This window comes from Lithobates pipiens, unplaced genomic scaffold, assembly GCF_037356315.1.
Source record: "Lithobates pipiens isolate NorthernLeopardFrog02 unplaced genomic scaffold, aLitPip1_a1.2 Scaffold_22, whole genome shotgun sequence".
NCBI lineage: Eukaryota > Metazoa > Chordata > Amphibia > Anura > Ranidae > Lithobates > Lithobates pipiens.
Genome location: NW_027507784.1, coordinates 156,416,840 through 156,441,606, shown reverse-complemented (window position 1 = coordinate 156,441,606; position 24,767 = coordinate 156,416,840). Strand labels below are relative to the sequence as shown.

The window sequence follows — 24,767 nt, the reverse complement described above, 5'->3', positions numbered from 1 at the left end:
TAACCCTCTTAAGCCCCATACACACTATCAGATTTTTTGCTGATTTTTGTCTTCAGATTTACCAAAACCATGTAGTGCAAGGGCCTGCCTGAAGTTGCATACAAATCAAAACTCCTAAGGTTTGACCTCGTATTATATGGTTTTGGTAAATCCGAAGGAAAAAAATCAGCAAAAAATCTGATGCATGGGGATTTAATGTCTTTTTAAGGTTTGGAAATAGGTAATAGTTGGGCGGAGACAAGGACAGATCATTTCAACATATTCAGAGGTCATATTAGCAACAAAGTAGTTTTTCGCAGAGCAGAGAAAACATTTTTTGGAAGGGCTTTGGAAGAAATTGGAGAGACAAATGTGTGGGAGAATAGGTAGGATAGCAGGCAAGTTGTGTTGCTCTAGCTCTGTGTTTCTCAACCTGTTTTCAGTCAAGGCATCCTTTAAAAATTATGGACAGTCTTGAGGCGCCCTTTAAAAATTATGGACAGGCTTGAGCCACCCTTTATAAATTATGGATAATCTCAAGGTGCCCTTTAAAAATTATGGAAAGTCTTGAGGCATACTTTAAAAATTATGGACAGTCTTGAAGCACCCCATTCTAAAACGTAACATCTATTTTAAAAGTTTTATATAATGCAGCAACATCTGCACAAGTAGGACACTCAACGTTAGAGGGGATTTATTCTTTCAAAGCAAATACACTTTTGAAAACTGGTACTGACTAGTATTCCAATGTTTCCCTTCCCCCTCAGTTTTTTCCATCACTCAGGTAAAAAAAAAAAAAAAAAAAAAAACTGGGGTTCAATAACATTTCAAACTACATATGTTATGAGAGAAATATGCAAGCTTTCATTCCTTACATATCCTTCTGAAAAAGCTAGTCATCTTCCTACATTGTATATGCTGATCAAATATAGCATTAAAGTAGAAGTCGGGCTAGAACTAACTATGCTTAAAACTGCTCCCACCCACATTGTAACTCCTATACTAATGACCCTGTAAAAGGAAGATGCATATACCTACTATTCCCAGGCTGCGGCCTAGTCAGTGATCTTCCCAGCGGGTGGCTTCAGGGGAGAATAACGACAACGGATGGAATGTTTTCTTTTCAGCCTGTAAATGCTCCTCTTTTAATACACCTGTAAATACCTATGTGTGCACGGCCACATAGGCTAATACAGAGGTGTGTTTTGGAGGCTGAAAAAAAACACATCAAACACCTGTAAAAGCGGTGTTGTTAAGCTCAGTGTGCAGTTTTAAGCTTAATTCTAGCTCAAACTTCTACCTTAGAAAATTCTGATTCATTTTTGGGACTCCTGTACAGGATGCTTGTTCCAGGTCTGTGCCTCAGAAGCATTGAAGCCAGACAGCAGGCAGCTAGCATTTTCAAGGCCAGTAACAGCAGCCTGAATATTTGTTTTCTGACAGACTTACTTTAAGGTACTAATATCATCCTTGAAACTGCCCCTTTCTGTCTCCCATATCTCTTTTCACCTGTTACTGGGACTTCTTTTCAACCAGAATGTGCTGGTATGCAATATCAGTACATCCCGTACTGGGCCTGTATGTGGAACTACTTAGAAATTCCAGTGAGGACACAAGAAAAGAGGTACTTGTTCCACCTGCTTAGTGAGAGCCAATTGCCCATTAGTACCCTGCCTGTTCTCTGGTCATCCAGCCACCCTGCCCCTTTCACCACAGCCTCTCCTTATTGGGAGCCCGCTGTACTGCTCATACTGGTAACGTTTCTTGTGTGCAGTCTCTACTTACTGGGCACCCCTCTGGGGGGGGGGGGGGTGAGGGAAAGAGAGCACTGTACGGGGGGGGGATTCTGGGGGAGAATTCTGACCAGGGGGAAATATGGGAAACATTTTTGTTTGTACACAGGCATGTTTGTCAATTACTCCCATGCCCTGTGCAACACACACTTCTGAGAAAAACAGCCTTGCAACCTGTGTGATGTGCTCTCCTGTACCTTGCTCCCTATGCAACACACTCCTGTACCCTCCACCTTATTTTACACGCAGTCCTGAGCCTTGTGCAACTTGTACACCTGAGCCCTACACCCTATGCAACATGCATTCCAGAGTCCTGCACCCTGGGTGACATGCACTCCTGAGCCCTACACCTGTGCGACATGCACTCCTGAGCCCTGTGCCCTGTGCAACACACACTCCCGAACCCTGTGCTCTGTGCAGTGTGACTGACTGCAACTATTCCCTGAGAAAAACCCCTGCCTGTTACTAAGAAAGGTGTCTTCATTGACTAATAGTGAGATGAGGTAGGTGGGCTTGAAATGAAGCCTACATTCTATTTCTACAGTTGGTTATATAATGCACCTCATGTTTTAGAGCTACTGTAGCATGGAAGGTCATCTAGGTGCTCAGGCACCTCCTATGAATATATTTGATGAGGATTCCTATTGCTTCAACCTAAATCAACTTTTGTAAGCATCTCCACCCTTCGCAAACACAGACATGTTGAAAATGGGTTTATCGTCTGTTATTAAAGACACTAATAGCTCCAATAGCTCTCCTACAAATGTAAATAACCAGCTGGTTTGTAAATTCAATGAAAACTCTCCCAGAGCCAATGTTCCCAAGTGCAGGAGCAGTATAAAAAAAATTTTTATTTAATTTTAATTTTTTTTTTATGAAGGTAGTAAATCCTGAAGATGCCCCAACCTGTCATTTATAACATCATGACAAGGTAGAGAATACCCCGAATTCCAAATGCTCACATTTAGAACTATTTCTTCAGCCCTGATGTATCTACTTGTACATCTCTAAGTACCCTCACATTTTCCCAAACCCCTGGTTAGGAGCAGTGCTCTAAAAAATAACTAAGTAAAAAAAAGAAGGCATTGGCACCAATCTTTAAGTAACTGAATATAACTGCTTCTGTCAGTTTACACTTAACATTATACAAATTCACTTTAAGGCATTTATTGATATAGCTTTGACTACACTTAAGTGTTCATGTTGAACAAAACAGTAATAGTAAATTAAAAGTAATGTTTTAATTAAATTAAATGTAAAAGTAACAAGATAAAAATGTTCTTCCACATGGATATCTCTTTAGCACACCTGAGACACAACTGGCAAGAGTCTAGGAGGAAGATTCATTAAAACTGAAGAAAAGAACATAGAAAATAAATGTGAAGATATTTGCCAAAAACAATCAATTAGGTTTCATTAGTATTTCTGTAGAAATGAAAGCATTCTAATTGAATGCAATGGGCAACAACTCCAGTTGTGTGCTAACGTCTGCTATTTGTAAATCAACCCCATAATCGCAACACAAAGGCAAACAGACAGGCAAACTTTTCAAGTGCAGTTGTACATTTTTGCTTACACATGATTGGATAATGTAAGTCAGAAGAGCTATATATGAATATCCTACATACAGCCAAAGGTGGGTATCAGCCCCAAAATTGTATAGAACGTTGTCCACAAGGTGAATGGTGAGAAGCGCCGGGGCTTTGTGACACCCACAAAGTGAATAGGTCAACAAATAGATATGTCATAAAAACTAATTTTTATTGGAAAAGGCAAAAAAAAAAACTCTACATATAGGTAGGGGAATGACACAACATTAAAAATGCATGACAAGTAGCACGTTCTGTCAGGGGATAACTCTGAGATCTGCTGTTCTGAGAACAGCCCAGCCCCCACACAGTTAGAACACACCCAGGGAACATAGTTAAACCCTTGATTGCCCCCTAGTGTCAAGCCCTTCACATTTATACATTGATCATTGCATTTTTATACCAATGATCAATGTAATAATGTCACTGGTCCCCAAAAAGTGCCACTTGGGGTCAGATTTGTCTGCTGCAATGTTGCAGTCCTGACAAAAATCGCAGATCACTGCCACATAAATCTATCCCCTATTTTGTAGACGCTATAACTTTTGCACAAACCAATCAATATACGCTTATTTTTAGCAAAAATATGTAGCAGAATACATATTGGTCTAAACTGATGAATACATTTGTTTTTTTATTTTTTATTTTATTATAGCAGAAAGTAGAAATATTGTTTTTTTTTTTCAAAAGTGATGGTCTTTTTTTGTTTATAGTGCAAAAAATAAAAACCGCAAAAATGACCAAATACCACCAAAAGAAAGCTCTAGAAGAAAGGACATCAATTTTATTTTTGTACATCGTCGCACGCCTGCGCAATAGTCAGGTAAGTTGGTGCAGTGCCGTATCGCAAAAAACGGCCTGGCCATTAAGGGGATAAAAACTTCCGGGGCTGAAGTGGCTAAAAATAAAGCGGTTTTAGGCTATATCTGCTTTTTTGCATCTTCCACATCTGTGCGCAGTATAGTTTTAATGGGACATGATGCTGGATCCTGGACCAGAAGGAGGGGAAGGACTGCACCCAGGAAGATCTGGAAATGCTAGCTAACAACTGAACTCCACCTATTTCAAAGAGGAAATCTGTTGCTTTTTGCATGTAAGAGGAGAGGACAGTTGTCACAGTAACTAATAATATGTATTACAGGTATTTATACACAATTGCAGTACATTCTGTATGTTCCAATCAGTTCCTGACCTCAAGGAACTTACAATTCAAGATCCACGTCCTGCATACACACATATACAGGGGCCAATTTAGAAGGAGCCAATGAACCTACCAGCACATCTTCAGAGTGTGTGAGAAAATCACATTACCTACAAGAAACCAACGCAAGCACAGGGAAAACATGAAAACTTGCAGAAAGTTTACTGGTTGGGATTCAAACTGAGAACCCTAGTCTTGCCAAGAAGGAGTGCTAACCACTAAGCATCGTGTTGCCAATGTTAATACTACCTTCTGGGATCCAAGTGATGGGAGGCTTATCCACAAACACTTTTGACCTACAGTGATGTTAGTCCAAGCTATCCGATGGAAGCTAATGAGTAAGGTGGCTTGATTTTCTGAGTACTTCATAGCTGTGTGGTCTGCAGCTAAGAAAACTGAAGTGATCGTAATGTTTTTGCATTGAAACTGTAAGCTGATTGTAGCGTGAATCTAATGAGTTTTCAGCACTGAGTAAGACTAGCAGAGAAAGGTTCACTGTGGATGACATAAATAGAACCTTTGAATGGATACATCAACAAAGCATGATTCTTGGAGCGCAGTCAAGGTTGCTGTTTCTGTGGTGTGACTGTGGAGAAAGGTTTAATGTCCCTGCAGGATTTTCTTTCAATCATTACAAGTGATTTTAGCCTTGCTTTAAAAATACTTATTTGTTCCTAGGGGCATTTTAATAAATCAATCTTTCCTACATACTTTCTGCAATAAAGTTTTAGATCTTTTCAAGAAAACTGACAATGAAAAAAACTGATAGGAAATACGAATTTTGCAACTTGTATAGGTGTCACTTCATAATCAATTTTATATATTATAGTGGAAGACTATAAGGCACTGTAGTATTTATAGAATATTTTAATGATGTTGTAACTCTATGATGTAATAGCTAATAAATCCTTTGGTTATAAAGCTCTGCTCCAACCTGAATGTAGGAGATAAATTAAATAAGCAACGTCTGTTGGTAATATCTGTGGGGCTAACTATTGAGGTAGCAAAATGTATTCCATTCATTTAAAATGGAACTTATATCATTTGGTGTATGCATGAACTTTTAGTGGATAATTGAATATTTTTAAAGATTGCGTTTGAGAATGAGAATTTTCACATGTAACAACTCCCAAATTACCAAGGTTTTTTTGCATGCCATAGGACTTTTCTATTGGGACAAAATTTCAACTGTAAACAAAGTATAAAGTTGAATCTATACTCTAGCTGAATGATACGATCTATCATAAATAAGTACCAGTTCTAAAAAAAAAAAAAAAAACAATACAATACTTGTTTTCACCTATCTTTCCTCCTTTGTTGCATCTTTGTTGCTCTTAAATGCTTGGAGTCCCCTTGCAGCTACTTTCTGTCTGCATGCACTCTAGTGATGACTATAAAACAAATTTCATGGGTTTCTTGACAGTGACCATAATGGAATATGCCTGTGTGTTGAAATGACCACTTGTAATCTGCATCAAAACCCCATATGACAGGGCAACAATGTGGTAGAAGTGAGAGACAGGGACAGAGCATCTTCATGCTATAACACGGAGTGCCTAAAAAAATTGGCATCACAGTGGGCTGCCATTCAGGAAGAGCACCTTCAGTGACTCTATCCCCTGGCTTGGGGAAATTGCCCTGGACCTGTATAGCACCTTACCGGAAGCACCAGGCCATTGCACAGGTTTCGGTAAACACAGGGTCTAGTGCTGACCGGCAACAATACAGGCCATTCCCATGTCACATCCTCTCTGACTAGTGCAGAGTCTGGGTACCACTCTTCTGGAGCAATTGTAGCTACAGGAATGGATCCAGATAACACCAGTCTGCAAATCATATTAGGAACTTTTGAGAATCTGACAGAGTTGTGCAGAGAGATGGACAGTCACCATCACTTTCAGGCACTGGCCAAAAAGTTGAAGCCCTGGCTGCAGTTATATCTAGGAGGGGACTCCCTGCCTTTTTTGACAGTGTCCAGTCACCTGTAGGTAGCGCACAACCCTGACAGTAAGAATTCATGAAGCTGCTCTGCATCTTGTGATGTGCGAAAAAGAAATGAGATTTTAACAATTGGGTTTGCATATACTTGAAGAAAGAATGACAATTTTAAAGATAAGATTAATAACACAATCATTAATTCCTTTTCCCTATTGACTTTGGGTTCTTAAATATATTCAAAGAGTAGCATTTGTTGGTTTGTTAAACTGACTTATGTATAACTGACTATATGACCAACATAAAGACCGTCAAAAGGGAGACTTCAGTGCAATTTTATATTGCTTTCAAAGGCTCAAACAGCTGTCTGTGTGCATGGATGCAGTTAGCGTGTATCACACAGAGAAAAGTCCACTCTTGGGATTTTTCTCTTCTGTTAATTATAATCAGCTAACCTTGCCTACTTCTCGGAAATGCACTGCCAAGGTAACGCGTCTGACACATCAGGCTGGAGACAGAGTCTACAGAGACTGAGTTATAAGCCGACTGCACCAAGTCTGTTTGTTTACCACTGATATGCTGGACTGTTATGAATTTTGAGATGTGGTCCTTATATATATTTTCACAATGGTTTGGGGACATCTCCAAAATCTCCTTGTACAGTAGATTTAAGAAAATATACAGTATGTAAACTGCTATTGCTTACATCTCCATCTACAATTGCTAGTTCCCTGAATGCTATCCTGAATCAGTAGTTCTAATACTGTCTGACTCATTGATCCAGAACAATTATGCTTATCAGGACTTCTGACATCACTCTGACATTCTCAATCTGCATGCTTGTAATGGGTTAGCAAAACATAGGGGTTCATTTACTAAAACTGGAGAGTGCAAAACCTGGTGTAGCTGAGCATGATAGCCAATCAGCTTCGAACGTCAGCTTGTTCAGTTAAGCTTTGACAAAAAAAAAAAAAAACTGGAAGCTGATTTCTATGCAGACCTTCACCAGAACAATCCCATTTTAGTAAATCAACCCCACAGCGCTGGAAGTGCTGAAGCCAAAGAAAGAAAAACAACTAGGATTTTGAGATAGAGACTGGAATGGCAGCCATGCTTTAGCTTTAAAACAACGACTAATGTTGGTTTTAAGATGTCATACCACTGAGGCTCACCACAGTGCATGCTGCTTCTTGTCCGGTGGGTACAATATATATATATGCTTTCATTTTTTATTTCATAGAAAAAGAAGAATTTGAGACACACTCAAAAAAATCTCTGCACAGGACTGCTTCTGGTTGCCAATATCCATTGTAAACAACCCCTAGGGAAGTATAATACTGCCAAGACATCACTAGTCATTTTCAAATCATGCTGGGGTTGAGCTGTGCATATTCATCAATATAGAGGCAAATCCAGCAAAGATTCCAGAGTGGGACAGGATTAGAGCTCCTGTTAGTTTTTTTAAAGCTATTCAGGGTTCCATTAGAGAAATTTACTCTACATTTCTATCCTGCTGACAATGGTTTTACTGGACAGGAAGAGAAGGAAATCTGCACTAGGGGCAAAACAGAAATACAAAACTGACGGTGGGTTCCAGTTTCCCCATACTCCTCTGAAAAAAGGGTTTACATTTCTACCTAGGTTGCTGTTAAGTGATATACCTTCATTTCATGTCTGGTAAAATGTTGTCATCAGGACAAAAAGTGAAGGCCAGCCTGGTTAGCAGTAAATACCAGGCGTACGTTCTAAACTATACACAGAGCTTAGGCATGCACCAGGTTAAGATTGTGAATTGCAGTGCATGGTGACATGGATTGCTACAGTCTGCTGGTTAATCATTGGGTGACCTGGAACAAGGCAATTTCTTGTAAAGTACTGGGAATATATTTTATCCCCATTGGCACCACTGAGCGAACTTATTTTTTCCCACTAACATCAACAATGAGACTTATTCTATCCCACTGACATCAACAATGGGACCTATTTTACCCTGCTGGGACCAACAATGGGACTTTTTTTTATCTAACTGACACCAACCATGAGGCTTAGTTTATCAATCTGAGACCAGCTATGGGGGTTATTTTATCCCACTGATGTGAAGTGATGGGGCCTATTATACTTCAAATGACCCTTTTATTCAGGCTACTCCAGGTCTAATTTTTGGGCATGGAGGAAATGTTTTGATGCTTTGGGTCATGGGCTTTAATGATACTCTCACTTTACTGGCCACACCCCTTGGGCCTGTTTTTTTTCTTATTAAGCCTTTCAGTGTGTCCCTCATAATTGTTTCTAAATGTAGACACCTATGCAAATCAGACAAAATATCTTTTTATGTGTTGTCACCACTACTCCTATATCCATAATTGGTTGGAAAACTCAAAGGAAAAATTATCAAACTAACAAATTGTATAGGCACAAGATTGCCAATAAGCTCCTTTTTGGCTTTACGTTGCCTATAAAAAGTCAAAAATGGAGTTCAGGTATTCTGGTTATTCTTCTTCATAGAAAAAGGCTTATGTTGTTCGTGTTATAAAATCATTCAAGATAAAGCCTGAAATGTCATTTTAAACATTCCCAATCATATAAGGGAGTAAAGAGCTACCAAAACCTAAGGCCCTGGCCTTCTTGACCTTAAATATGAGAAGACTCAACACATGAGCTTGCCAAGAAAGTGTTACACAAGCTTGAAGCAAAATATGCTTTAAGATTTCCCCGAGCGTTGAAGCGTTCAGTTTTTCTATTGTGGATGATTTGTTCGCGTAATAAACTTTTCTTAGTGCTGTCGAAAGCCAGAGTTGGTTTCTAAAAAGCCTTTTTCATGGTATGAAAAGGTAGTGAATTGTGCCCTAGGGTCGTAACCAGAGCTGTGTAAACAGATGAAAGCGACAAATCGTATATATTACACACATTTTGCCTAGAAGAGCCATGAGTAGCACAGCAAAAAAACATGCGGGTAATGATAGAAAATCTAGTTACTGCAGCTTCGCAAATCAAACGTAACATAGCGGAATCTGCTTGTGCTAGAACAGATGCAAATTAAAACATTTATTTCTTGCTTAAGGTTGATTGAAAGGCTATTTAGCAAATTACTTTGATGATGTATTTAAAAGCAATGTTTTATGCTTTTTAAATACACCTTTCAGTAGGGGCTTTGTACATTATTTTCGATAATACATGAGGGAAGAGTAACAGCTCTTTCTGCAGCTATATCCTTTATAGTTACACAACTATACACTTTAATAAACAAGTAAATCAGATAATGCTTTTGCTCACATAATATAATACAGAAACTAGCTTATGATAGAATAGCGCCCCCGCTGTCCATATGGTCTTACACAAATCCACTCTTGCATACTTTTAGTAACCTTTAGCTTGTATCACATCTGTCCGTGCACATCTGCTGGGTTCACAGAAGAGATTTACAAACATGTTGGACTTAATTTACTAAAGCAATTGTGGCTGCCCTCTAAGTAAAGCTGTGTTCACATTCTAAAGTATAAATAAGGTTAACCTGTGTTCCCTTTTAACACTCAATCATGTGAGTAAAATTGAAGTAGATGTAAGACCTAACAATGCACTTCTCTTATTTGTTCCCTTTTGGCTTTGTAAAAAATACCTTTAAAAGCATTTTGTTTTATCTGTTCAATAAATGCAAAAAATATATCTGTTGATTCTGCCAATAACCCAGTGCTGTCCTATCTTATCTCAAACATAGTTATCAGGAAGTGGGACAGAATTACAAACACCTACCCTAAACCGCTGCGTAAATTGACAGCGCTATATAAGTACCTTAAATATTAAAATACCTCCTGTTCTATGGAGAAAACCCTATTGCTCCATAGATACAGTAGAGTGAGTAAGTGTTGTCACCCTAGGAATTGTGTTACTGGCAGGGTCACCAGGTGAAAATAGAGGTGAAAAGCCTAAAAAAATAATTTAACCACTAAATTTAAAGAACTGGTAATCTTTATTCTATAAAATTGTTTTTCTTGGGTCTGGAAACAATTTAAAAACAAGATTTTTTTCTAGCACTATTGGTTGATTGAAAGGAACACAGCTTAAAAATAAGTTTGGTGAACATTCACTTTGCTGTGAACATTTTGTACTCCATTAGTGAATCAATCCCAATGCTTCTTATGTACGCAAAATGCTTTGTGCACCAACTTTGTATTTACTGAACTATACTTTTCAATTCATGAGCTAATTAAAATTGACGTACAGTATTGTTCAGTTCTTTTCACCAAACTGAGATAGCAGTTTTCCGTACATCTTAATATAGCTCTGAACCACATATTCAGAGCTATATTAAGACATTATACTGCTCTAGAATCATCAAAATGATGATGACCTTTTGTTATCCATTGCCCCTTGTGTCATGATTATTTTAGAAAAACAAATAACATAGAATGCAATTTTGGAGACAGCTTTCTGTTTACTTGATATGCAGAAGTATTTTTCAACTGTAATGATCACCAAGCCAGATAATGGTGAGATATGGTCCCATATACCCCCTTTCCCTTTCTTTCTTTAGAAAACGGACTAGAAACGACCAGGAGAGAGAAACAAAATAAGAAAAAAGTTATCACAATTTGTATATTTTGATTTGTGGTACTGTCCCTTTAACCCTGCTGCCCACCAGTGCCATTTGAGTAAATACAACTTTGAATACACCATAATTTAATTTAGAGTACTAAAAACAAGGCACTATATATTAAGATAATGGGGTTTGCTGAACATCACGGAACTTGGCCTTTCACTACTCTCCTTACTCCTCCTCAGGTCTGATAATGTGTCCTCTGACTCATTCTGAGGATTGGGGTCCATTGGCCTCTCACGCCTGGAGCACCATATGCACCATTTTTCAAACCCATCCTTCCCCCTTGCTGCCTTGCCTCTTTTTCATATCCGAAAACAGACACCCCATTTGGAACCTTCTCCCAGCACACCAACCTGGGTTTCTCTCCTGTTATCTGGTCCCACGCATTGGTAGCAAGCCCTCCTAATTGACTGTGTGTACCCTTATCTAGATGTATGTGACCTCTCAACCCACTCCTACAAGAGACTGAGAAAGTCTTGAAGTTAATAGCCATACAGGACGTTCTGCACCAAGTAACGGTTCAAGATGTCATTCTGCCCCATAAAAATGACTTATGACACCTTATTGTAATCTGTCTCATACCTGATTGGTTTGCAATGTTGACTCCATTGTAGTCATGTTGGTTTGTGTCATTCACAATGGGGTTCTTTTACTAAAACAATAGTAACTGTTTACATAAGTGAATGTTTACCTATCTTAGTGAATGTGGTGGTATTGTAAACACTTGAATCATCCAATCATTTACAGGCAAAATGTATTGATTTGTTTTAAATTACACTTGCACATGATTGGGTATCCAGAGTCAACAAAGGTTTAATTATTTCTGAATTAACTTTTTTAATTTGCTCTCTTTTCGTCAATACCATTGGAAGTGTTTTGTTATATCTGTTCCATAAGTGCAAAAAAAAAACCCTGCTTATCTTGACAGAAATTTTGGGCTGTCCTGTGTCCTAACCACTCTTCTTGTGTAATCCCAAAGAGCCATCAATTTTTTATCTTGGACAGGAGATCTGAAAGGGAGAGTGGTTGAGTGGGCTGACAGCATTCAGTTCACAAAAATGCTGTGTTGTCAGCCCACAACAGGGCTCAGGAGCTGAGTGCATTTCTGACAAAGCAAAGGCTAATTTTCTGTACAGATATGTACTGCAAATGATTTTTGGTTTTGTTTTTTGCCGTCATGCAAAAGGTTGTGAAAAGACAAAACAACACAATGTATTTACGCTTCCTTGCAGGCTTTTCTTTATACGTTTCTTACTTTTCTTCTCTCCAGTACTCTTCTCACTGCAGCCATTATAAGAAAGAGCAGAGGATTCAAGATGTCCTTACTTACTGGAGTTCTAACCTGCCCCTTGACCATGTAACACTAGTAAAAAAAGTCTTTGCCAGGAAGGCAATGGGTGAGGTAGCCTTTCCAGTATGCACGTGTGAGGCCCTGGCTATATCACCACCAGTGATTGTAGAGACCAGGAATTCCAATATGATGATGACATTGGACTGCAAGCTCCCATGCCACCTAACGTTCAGAGATGAGGGGGTACACGTTTCAGTACAGAATATGTAGACAAATTCCTGCCATACCTCTAGTTATGCAGACCAGGTTAAAACATGATTGGTTAACTTAATCGCTGTACTTTTTTTACTATTACTTTTTCTTTATACTGGCTTTTCAAAATAACAAATTACAGGTTGGGTAACATTTTCTAGTGCAGTATGGCACATTTAATAGTTAAAATGTAAGTTCACCTTTTACAAACAAATGGAAAGATGAACTAACACGGTACACCCTCCCCACCCCCTGGTCCTCACTGCACTGACTTCCATAGATGACTGGCATTGCCCATGCATCCGATGCAGGGGTCAGGGGATTTGAAAGCCATGGTTAAAAAGAGAGACAACTAAGAAAAAGAGGCGTAATTGAGATACAGTGCCTTGCAAAAATATTTATGGATTGTATGAGGATTTGCATCATTTAATTTACAGAACATGCCCACAACTTTAAAGATTTTTTTTTATTGTGAAGCAGACAACAAATAGGACAAAATAACAGAAAAAGTCAATGTGCATAACTATTCATCCCCCCTAAAGTCAATACTTTGTAGAGCCACCTTTTGCAGCTCTCACAGCTCCAAGACGCTTTGATAAGTCTCCATGAGCTTGCCACATCTTACCACTGGGGTTTTTGCTAATTTCTCCTCGCAAAACTGCTCCAGCTCCTTCAAGTTGGATGGTTTGTGCTTGTGAATAACAATCTTTAAGTTTGACCACAGATTTTCTATTGGACTGAGGTCTGGGCTGTGACTAGGCCATTTCAACACATTTACATGTTTCCCCTTAAACCACTCAAGTGTTGCTTTAGCAGTGTGTTTGGGGCCATTGTCCTGCTGGAAGGTGAACCTCCATCCTAGCCTCAAATCACAGAGTGGTACAGGTTTTGCTCAAGAATATCCCTGTATTTAGCATCATCCATCTTTCCCACAACTCTGACCAGTTTCCCAGTCTCAACTGCTGAAAAACATCCCCTTAGCACGATGCTGCCACCACCATGTTTCAGTGTGGGGATGGTGTTCTTTAGGTGATGTGATGTGTTGGGTTTGCGGCAGACATAGCATTTTCTTTGATGGCCAAAAAGTTCAATTTTAGTTTCATCAGACCAGAGCACCATCCTCCATACATTTTGGGAGTCTGCCACGTGCCTTTTTGCAAACTCAAAACATGCCATTTTGTTTTTTTCTGAAAATAATGTCTTTCTTCTGGCCACTTTGCCATAAAGCCCAACTCTATGGAGGGTACGGCTTATTGTCATCCTATGTACAGATACTCCAGTCTCTGCTGTGGAACTCTGCGGCTCCTCTAGGGTTACCTTTGGTCTCTGTGGTGCTTCTCTGATTAATGCCCTCCTTGGCAGTGTTTGGTTAGTGGTGCCTCTTGCTTAGGTGTTGCAGCCTCTGGGGCCTTTCAAAAAGGTGTGTATATGTAATGACAGATCATGTGACACTTATATTGCACACAGGTGGACATCATTTCACAAATTATGTGACTTCTGAAGGTAATTGGTTGCACAAGAGCTTTTTATGGGCTTCATAACAAAGGGGCGAATACATATGCACATGCCAATTATAAATATATATTTTTCTGATTTTACTTCACCAACTTAGACTATTGTGTTCTGATCCATTACATATAATTCAGATTAAAAAAAACATTGAATTAAAGGCTACAATGTAACAAAATAGGTAAAAAGCCAAGGGGGTGAATACTTCTGCAAGGCACTGTATGAACCCCACTGACTAATATGTCAGTATTCCCCAGGGTGAATAATAAAGGGGAAATGGTGAGTTCCTAAAAGACAAGAAAAGAAACAAGGGTGGAACACAGAATAAAGTAATAAAATATTTGCGTGAGGGGTATTGGTGTGCTATCCTGCCTAATTTAGCACCTAACTATTTTTGTTTCCATGAAAATGCAAATAAGACATGTAAAGTCTTCACATAGAACAATATATGTCTAAGCGTGAAGCACAAATAATTGTCGTTATTACCGTGTGCTTTTGAGTTTGTTTTAAAGCTGGGAAAAGTCACAACTTCAGGAGGACACCGAGATCAGATGTTTTCACATATTTAAACAATCATTCAGAATATAAAGACATGAAAGGAAGGGTCTTTGAATATAGTAATTAAGGCATTACCGGATTACTTCAGAAATATAAAACACTTCCAAGCCCTTCTGTTATTGTGTTATTATTTAAGCGTGTCTAGTCTGCATTCTAAACAACGGGAGTGAGAAATAAAATTCTATTGCTGCAGTTTTCTTCTTGCGGAATAGAGGGCCTGTTCACATCAGGTCAATGCAAGCTCAATGTAATGACATTGGGAAAAAATATTTCCTATATACCTTGTTTACACCATATAGGTGCTTTATTATGTATTGCATAAAAATGTAGCATGTATGACACCCCCCCCCCCCCCAACAAACCATGATCCTTATCTTACAATTGCTCACTTGTTGCTCTTACTTCCAACCAACAATCCTGAGTGCAGGCTGATGTCGAAAGCTAACAAATGGTGACATCATCTCTTGGTCATATGACAGTGCTTGAGCCAAGTGACTGGCTGCTAGACCCAGGTATTGTTACAGAGGAAGATGTCACAAGACCCCCCATATCTGGAAGAACCGGCTATTGTTGCTGGCTGTGATGAAGGCAGGAGCAAGACAGAAGGTGAAGGAAGGTGAGTATAACTAGGTGGGGGGTGGTGTTACAAAGGTACTGTCACTTTGTCCTATATGGGTGTGTCTTAAACTGGCCTTAGGTATGACTAAGGCTGGCCATAAACGGAGCACATTTCTTTCCTGCAACCAAAGGCTGTAGGGAAGAAAATCGCTTGATTCCCCTATCAACACAGGCAGAGTTGACAGGATAATCCCTCCCACAGAGCCATTGTGTTCTACCAGCGTGGGTGGGGGAAGCCGTCCCTGCTGGGAGAACACAGTGATTATTGCTAGCGGCTGATAGCAATAAATGTATGTAAAATCCGTCAGGCTGATCAATCGATCAACGTGGGTACATTTAGCCTGCTCATACAGAATCTCACAAAAGTGAGTACACCCCTCACATTTTCTTCATGTGACAACACTGAAGAAACACTAAGTGTCCAGTTTGTATAACAGTGTAAAATATCTCAACTCACAGCCATTAATGTCTAAACCGCTGACAACAAAAGTGAGTGCACCCCTATGTGAAAATGTCCAAATTGGGCCCAGTTAGCCATTTTCCCCTTTCTAGTGTCATGTGACTCTTTAGTGTTACAAGATCTCAAGTGTGAATGGGGAGCAGGTGTGTTACATTTGGTATTATCACTCTCACCCTCTCATACTGGTCACTGGAAGTTCAACATTGCACCTCATGGCAAAGAACTCTCTGAGGATCTGAAAAAAAAGAATTGTTGCTCTACATAAAGATGGTCTAGGCTATAAGAAGATTGCCAAGACCTTGAAACTGAGCTACAACACAGTGGCCAAGACCATACAGTGGTTTAACAGCACAGGATGCACAAGAAAGCCTGCAGTTTGCTGAAGACAAGCAGACTAAGGACATGGATTATTGGAACCATGTCCTATGTTCTGATGAGACCAAGATAAACTTATTTGGTTCAGATGGTGTCAAGCATGTGTGGTGGCAACCAGGTGAGGAGTACAAAGACAAGTGTGTCTTGCCTACCGTCAAGCATGGTGGTGGGAGTGTCATAGTCTGGGGCTGCATGAGTGCTGTCAACACTGGGAGCTACAGTTCATTGAAGGAACCATGAATGCCAACATGTACTGTGACATACTGAAGCAGAGCATGATCCCCTCCCTTCGCTGCAGGGCAGTATGCCAACATGATAACAACCCCAAATACAAGATGACCACTGCCTTGCTAAAGAAGCTGAGGGTAAAGGTGATGGACTGGCCAAGCATGTCTCCAGACCTAAACCCTATTGAGCATCTGTGGGGCATCCTCAAATGGAAGGTGGAGGAGCGCAAGGTCTCTAACATTCACCAGCTCTGTGATGTCTTTATGGAGGAAAGGACTCCAGTGGCAACCTGTGAAGCTCTGCTGAATTCCATGCCCAAGAGGGTTAAGACAGTGATGGTAAATAATGGTGGCCACACAAAATATTGACACTTTGGGCCCAATTTGGACATTTTCACTTAGGGGTGTACTCACTTTGGTTGCCAGCGGTTTAGACATTAATGGCTGTGTGTTGAGTTATTTTGAGGGGACAGAAAATTGACACTGTTATACAAGGTGTACACTCACTACTTTACTTTGTAGAAAATGTTAACTTCTTCAGTGTTGTCACATGAAAAGATATTATAAAATATTTGCAAAAATATGAGGGGTGTACTCACTTTTGTGAGATACTGTACATGGTTTGATTTGAACCGTCTATGACCGACTTAAAGAATTGTAAATGTTGAGGTAGTTGAGGTTTATTTAAGTTATTTACCGCATACCAAGTCTGCAATAAAATGTACTGTATAAAAATACAGAAACAATGTTAGAATCATTATAAGATTGCGAGGAAGAGGAAAAAGATAACTAAAAATTAAAGGGCAGTTAAAGATTATTGTATACAAAATATATCAACATATGCAGACGAATGGAGAAAAACATCTGTTAATTTTATTGTATAACAAACATCTTTCATTGTTCAGAATAAATGCTAATTTCTCATTTCACTTCCGTGGGAATGAACTTATAGGGATAGCCAGTGAAGCTACAATAAACTCAGTGCGGATACACACGTGCATGTAGGAAGAGGAGCGGCTTCCTGCTTATTAACATGGGTTTACAACAGCTGCATGATTCTTTGGTTTATACTGAAGAGATAAATGCCCGATGTATTACATTTGAGGATTATATCATTCGCAATGTAATGACAGCAGACTTGCTGTCCCTTTGGGTACACATCCGTAAACAAAGAGTTTTCGTTCAGGTAGCAAGAGTCCACACAGCCAGGTTTTAGACTGGCAGCAACTGGTTTTATTGTGCTTCCAGCATCAGAACATCATAAAAGGCAATAGCAGCATTCATAAAGTAGAGCAGATAGAAAACAAGCATTACAAATCCTAACCTTTCAGCTCTAAATGCACACCACAAGCTTTCTACAGAGAAATAGATCTTATATGCATATCCACAAAGTTGAACTTACTTGCAAAAAGCTGCTGCTCCAGAGGACCTTTCTATAGAGCCAAAATTCTCAGGCTTCCTCAAGGCTTTTGGCCATTTGTGAGAGAACCCTCCACCCCCCTCCAATGAGGGCAGCTACCTCTTCTATCACGTGCCACCACGATCATAACTGAAACTGACTTGGGTTAGACCATGTTCTCTGGAGCAAACTGTACCCCTCTTCATCACCAGACTTTTTTTTTAGTACTTCAGTACTCTCAGTAGCAACAGATTCTCTATATATATTTAATTTTAATCAGTGGAACAAGATTCACAGTGCTATTCTTTCTAATTTTAGATATCCACCTTCAAGCTAAAACTCACAAATTCATTCCTTTCAATGATGAAGAAAGTTGCTGCTATTGCTAGGTGTTGTTTTGCCATATCATCCAGCGTCCTGTCCTGCATCAAGGTCTGGCACACACGTTTTGCCTTTTGTTTAATTATAAGCGCCTGTGTTTCGAAAAACTACTCCCTAATTTCTTACAAATTAAAAAAAAATAACAAATACAAAAACTTCATGTTTTTGGGTACTAACAAAACCAGTTTGCAAAACCACTGGAGGGGAAGAAAGGACTGATAACACATAGAAAGGCTGATAACAAATAGAAATGTTCATGTTCAGCTGCTACAACCTGCAAATTGCCAGCTCACAGCTTCAAATTGTGGAAAAATGATTGTGCCTTTATATATGTGAAAACAGTACATGAAAGGTTCCTAACAAAGGTATACCATTAAAGAGAATATTAACCAGCAAACATCAAGCAGCACTAGAAGACTTCACAAGGCGAGTGTGTAATATTAACAGGGCATCTAATCCCATGTTGGGAGATTTTAGTATGACATACTTCTTTGTTCACTGATAACATACTTGTGTTCTTTAATCTAGGAGAAAAATGCAAACAAAAATCAAGAATCAAGGAGAAATAAATTATTTTTCCTATACCACTAGCTAAATATTACTAGTACTATTACTACGTCTACTTATTAAAACAATATTTTATATTTGAACCGATACTTGGCAAATTTTTGTTGTTGAATTTGCTGACTTTTATAAAGACCAACCAAAAAATACCTACTGTACATATAAAACATGGAACTTTCCATGTACAAATCAAATAACCACTGACATTCTTCCTGTAAAAGTTACAATCGGCAATACACCTGTATATGTATATAATATGTATCCGTATAAAGAAAGTCCACAACTACATTTATACTGCTATAAGAATTTTTACTGTCAGCCTGTTATATACCTACAAGATCCCTGTTCTCGGATACACTCATAAGTACAAAAGTGGAGATCTCCAGAGTCCCTGGTGGCTTATTTAGCATGCACACAACCTGTTCTCCTAAAGCCTAGTCCATTTGCAGACACTGCAATCCTTGTACTTATTTCTTTACTCTTTTTTTTAATCAGATATAATAGAATTGCCTGTACTGAACCTTAGCATTGTAAAACGCCATGTTAAGTGGCATGCATGCTAATGTATAAATAATGCTGTCACCATCTGCCTGAATTCCCTATGTTGTGGCTGCATTGTGAGTCGCCTCCAATGATCTCTGAATGTACTTTTCTTACATGTTGACGGAAACCTGTAAGAAGAGAAAAATGAAGGCTAACATAGCTGACCTCTCCTTGAAATGCTAACTGTATGTCTGTAATGCTGTTTGAATGTCTCCAAAATGTTTCTGAGCCACTGATCTTCAACAATTATACAGATGAGGACTTTTGACTTCATTGGCTACAAACTTGTTCCAGATTAGGGACTTAAAGAATTGAAGCAAAAAAAAAAAAAACTAGCAATTTTAGAAGAAGACCAATACAGCCAGTATTCCTCTTATGCCAGTTTTATATTAGGGCATTTTAAACACACAAAGGGGATTATTTACTAAAGGAAAATCCACTTTACTTCCAAGTGCACTTGCAGTGCAAAGTCACTGTAGATCCGAGGGGAAAATAAAAAACAGCATTTTAGCTTGCGCATGATTGAATGATAAAATTAGCAGAGCTTCCCATCATTTCAGATCTAGCCCTTAGATTTAGAGCAACTTCACTTCCAAGTGCACTTGCAGTGCAAAGTGGATTTGCCTTTCGTAAATACCCCCCAAAGTATGAAGAGGTCATTATGTGCTGTATGTTATGTAGATATGCATCATTGCATGAGAGACATGGAGTTACTATTAGGATACGTGGATAGAGATCAGGTGCATTAGCTATGCACTGTAACTCCAAGCATAAATGTGTACACATGCTCATACTTAACTTAAAGATGAATCCCGGGTATGGATATTTTATATATAGCTATATGCTATATATAATATTATATATATATATATATATATATATATATATATATATATATAATATATAATGCTATTGGTCCAATGTAACTATGCATATATCATACCTGACTGATGCCCCTAGAAGCTGGAATTCACAGGAGTAGACACCGCTACTCCAGTGATTGCCACTTAGTTCCGGGTCCTGTGCTGAGCAGCTGGTCTGCTGGATTCTGTGCACAGGAGGACAGCCACTTGGCATGGGCACCATTGAGAATGCTTTGCATTTTTGGAATAATTGCAAAGTGCCCTCTGATTGGAAGAGGTAGCGAGCCTGATTTCACTGCCCTGTCTGTATGTATACATAATTTTCAATGAGGTGAGAAGTCAGGAAGTGTCAGATGGGGTCCCTGCGAAAGTTAATATATATATTATTATTATTATACAGGATTTATATAGCGCCAACAGTTTGCACAGCGCTTTACAACATGAGGGCAGACAGTATAGTTACAATACAGTTCAATACAGGGGGAGTCAGAGGGTCCTACTCATTAGAGCTTATAACTGTATGGTCTGCACTCATGTTGTAAAGTACTGCACAAACTGTTGGCGCTATATAAATCCTGTATAATAATAATATAATTATATATATATATATATATATATATATATAATTATGTGAGAGGACAGGGTCAGGATATGGAGGAAGTGGAAGTAGAGAAATGTGGAGCTTGCCATTGATGACCTTTACCTCTAGATAATTCATAGTGAAATCAGAACTGCTGATCTGCATACTTATTCCAAGTAGCAAGCCATATACTCTCAGCACAGGCTTAATATTTTAATAAACCTTAAAAAAAACTTTCTTTTATTTGTCTATTTATCATTCTTTTGACCAAAAATTCACAGAGCATTCATCCAAAATTTACACATTTTTCACATGAGCTTCAATTGGATAAAAACATTAATAAATAGACTCTTAAATATATCCCGATAAATTTGCCTTTGTTCTCATTTTAGACATTACAGTTGCAGCTGGATATGACTGGAATTCAACCTCAGATGACTCCATTTAGCCCCTTGCCTAGTGATGTGACCACAGGTCCCTGAATTAGCAGTCATTGTGAATGGATTAAAAATTGCTGAAAAAGCAAGAGAGTGGGAAGAAGGATTGTACTGAGTGAGTAATTCACGTTTCATCACATCCCGTCAGTGTTATGTAGGATTAACCCATATCACTAGTCGTCTTTTTATGGCACCAGCAAAGCTGCAGCTGACATATGGGAAGTGAGTGGAGTTTAAACACAGACGTTCGAGCAAACAATGTGAATAACAGGTCTAGAGAGTAGAGTGATCCATTGTACTAGATATATGAGCGATATAAGGATTTATTTTATAATGGTTGCATCATTGATACCAGAACAGCAAAAAGTTTAAATGCAGCATGTCAATATAAAAATACATTAATAATTACTACTGCTAGCTTGTTTATAAGGTATTGCTATTATTATTCTTTCCTTAATTGATTAGTTAGTCACTGACCAGAAGCAAGTATGCAGGTCGGGATTTCTCCAGTCTGTATAGTAGTTTTGAACAATTTATTTTTACAGCAGTATTCTCATCCAAATTTCAGCACTTAAAGCAGTAGTAAACTATTTTCTGTTATTCTTATCTACGGGTAAGCTTATAATAACGCTTACCTGTAGGTAAAAGGAAATTCTCCTAAACATGCACCGTTTAGGAGATATTCTACCGAGCAGCAGAGGGTGATGACACCGGCGCATGGGCTCTGAAGCGACAGCATACTTATGCCATCCCTTCAGAGCTCTGTGCAACGGCTGTGACTCCCATGTGCATATGTGGGAGTGATGTCATTGTGGCTCGGCCATTCAAATTCAATCGGTTGTAGTCCGCAAACTCAGAAGGAAGACCAGGTAAAGATGGAAGCGGGTGCCCTGCTGAAGGGCTTAATTTCAAGGTAAGTCTCTTATAATTGCTAGCACATTATGATATTACCTTGCAGGGAGATTTATTTTTATTTTTTATTCCAGGAAAGTTTACTACTGCTTTAAGGGTTCCTGAAGTTGGGCGATTTTTTTTTCTGTGCTTGAGATGCGTTTAGAACACCTTAAACAGGTTTTTTTTTGCCTTCCTCTGGGTCAACCGTTGGTATCTGATTGTATATATAGGATTGTATGATTTTTGTTCCCCCACTTTTTATTGGTTGAACTACATGGACCTGTGTCTTTTTTCAATCTTCTACACTAACTATGTAACTAAAATGTGAGTCAGCTGGATCTCATTGACTTTAATTAGACTGTGCACATGATAGTTCAGAGGCTGTGTTTGATCTGCTTTGCATTGCGTTTCTTTGCATGTTTTGTTAGGCCTGATTTACACCTATGCATTTTTTTGTGCATTTTCAATTTTGCAGAAACAGACTACAGTCCATTCAACATGGCTTCCTATGGGTCACGTTCACACCTATGCATTTTATGGAAAGGGCTAGGGACTTTTTTTCTGCCTTTTGGATTCAAAGACTTCAATGGATCAAAAACGTGTATTGAAAAATGCAAAATGCACCTGGAATATGCAAACTGCAACCTGCATATGTGTGAACCAGGCCTTAGGGTGCATGTGACCTATTGCCGCTGCAGGTGGCAATAAGTCATAAGCTGTCAAAAGCTGTATTTTTTATTCATACTTAGCTACATACAGTTGAATGGAAAATGTGGTGTTTGACTAGAATGCCCACCAACACAAACTCTACTACTACTACTCTGCTACTTTTTTCATATTACTCTTCTGAAACTTTGTGACTTGCATTACAGGGTTTGTATATACTGTATAGTCCTGTTAATGTGGTATTTGTGTTATGTTAGTGCATTCTTCTTATGATCACTTTAAATATATTTAATCTGCATTGTAAATACATATGTTGAGCACATTGTTTAGTTAGTGTTCAGTGCATTCCAATGAGCTATTATCAACTCAGGTATAGTAGCAAATTTTAAAGGATAATCAGGCCACTTTCACAAGGACCTAACTTCTGATTTGCAATCTGCAATGGATTTATTGTCAGCAGTGGCTTGCCCACAGTTAGCCGGCAATATGCCACCTTCTGCATGTCTGTGTGAAGAGGAATTTCACACTGAAATCCCTCTTCACTGTGCCACAATTGTGTCCTGTGGGTGACGTTTTGGCACAGTTTCATCTGCCTCTATGGGATGAAGTGGGCAGTGGTATCGTCTGCTGAACAGGACCTGTTTTTTTGCTGTGACACAACGCACAACTTTATGGCTGAGCCATTGTGTATGGGGCTGTCCAATGGCCATGCCTCAGCAACCTGTTTTTTCCACCTGACAGTGCCCACGTGAAAGGGAAACAAAGAAAAATTGTATCTGGCACACTTCCAACAGGGAAAGTGAATGTAGCATAGAAGGGATCTATTGAAACATTACTTGGAAACAAATTAAACTCCTCTATGGTTATATTATATCTATTAACTGCAAACACAATATCAATACAGTGCAGGTTGCATGACCAAACAGTAAAGCATATTAAATTGACATGACAAATTCTCAGAAGCTATTATCCAGAGACTGTGGGCAACTACTAATTAATAAGTGACTATCTATTGGCTGTGCGAGGCTGCTTCCTCCATCAGGCTGGGAACCCAGTGGCTGCAATAGAAAAGGGAAGAGAGAAGGGGGCTCCAAGCTGAGCATAATGTAGTAACCATGTTTATTAGGAAAATTGAAAACAAGTTTATTTGCACTCGCAAGTGTAAATAAGTAAAACCGCATCTCTATAGTCAGTGTAAGCCTCAAGGATTGGTGGAGATGGAATGGTCAGATCGTAGCAGCCTTATCCACTCCTCTTCTGGAACTGTTGTGACATCGCAGGAGCCACCAATGAGACACCTGTCAGAATATTAGGGCTGTCAGGAAATGCGTTTTGGAGGCTATACATGCCTCATTCCTCAGTTTTGAGACTGGATGAGGCTGCTCTGATCTGGCCATCCCATCTCCACTGACCATTGAAGCTGACACTGACTGCACAGACATGCTTTCACTAATTTACGGTTGTGAGTCCAACTAAACTTGTTTTAAAATTTCCCTAAACCTGGTTACTACAATATGGTCTGCTTGGCACCCCCTCTCATTTCCCTTTTCTGTTTGCACCCATGTGAAAGGGGCCTATAAGTTAAAAAAAAAAATGTAGTTTTTGTTTGTATACTTAGTGTGATGTATGGCTATAGCAGTGTATCCTCTCAGCCCACTCCACATATCCATAGGATGCTGAAAAAGTAGCCAGGTGTTGGAAGATTTGAAGGGTTCATTAACCCACATTTGAAAATCACTGCCAGCTCCTCTATTAGAGTCTGGCATAAAACACTCTACAATGCTTGTTTTTATAAAAGACTTATAAATACCTATTTAGGATGATCTTCAGGCCAGTCACATGACTAGAGGCTGCTGTATACATCCGATATATGGCTTCTGCAGGAGGGTCCGAGATCTCCCTCTGATGTCAGATCACATGGCCACTCAGCCCCTCCTGCAGCAACCCCGGGAATTGGTTTAGAGTCACGTGACCTGCCTGAAGATTGCGCTAAAACAATGCTCGTTTTTATTAAATACTTATATGGCATGCTATGCCTGACATTATTAGAGGGGCT

General features: G+C 39.1%; 1 protein-coding gene across 1 annotated transcript in view; it reads right to left on the bottom strand.

Moving 5' to 3' along the window:
* Window positions 1-24,767, bottom strand: part of KLF7 (KLF transcription factor 7) — a 229,677-nt gene that overhangs the window by 116,884 nt on the left and 88,026 nt on the right. The gene's annotated exons all lie outside the window — the stretch shown is intronic.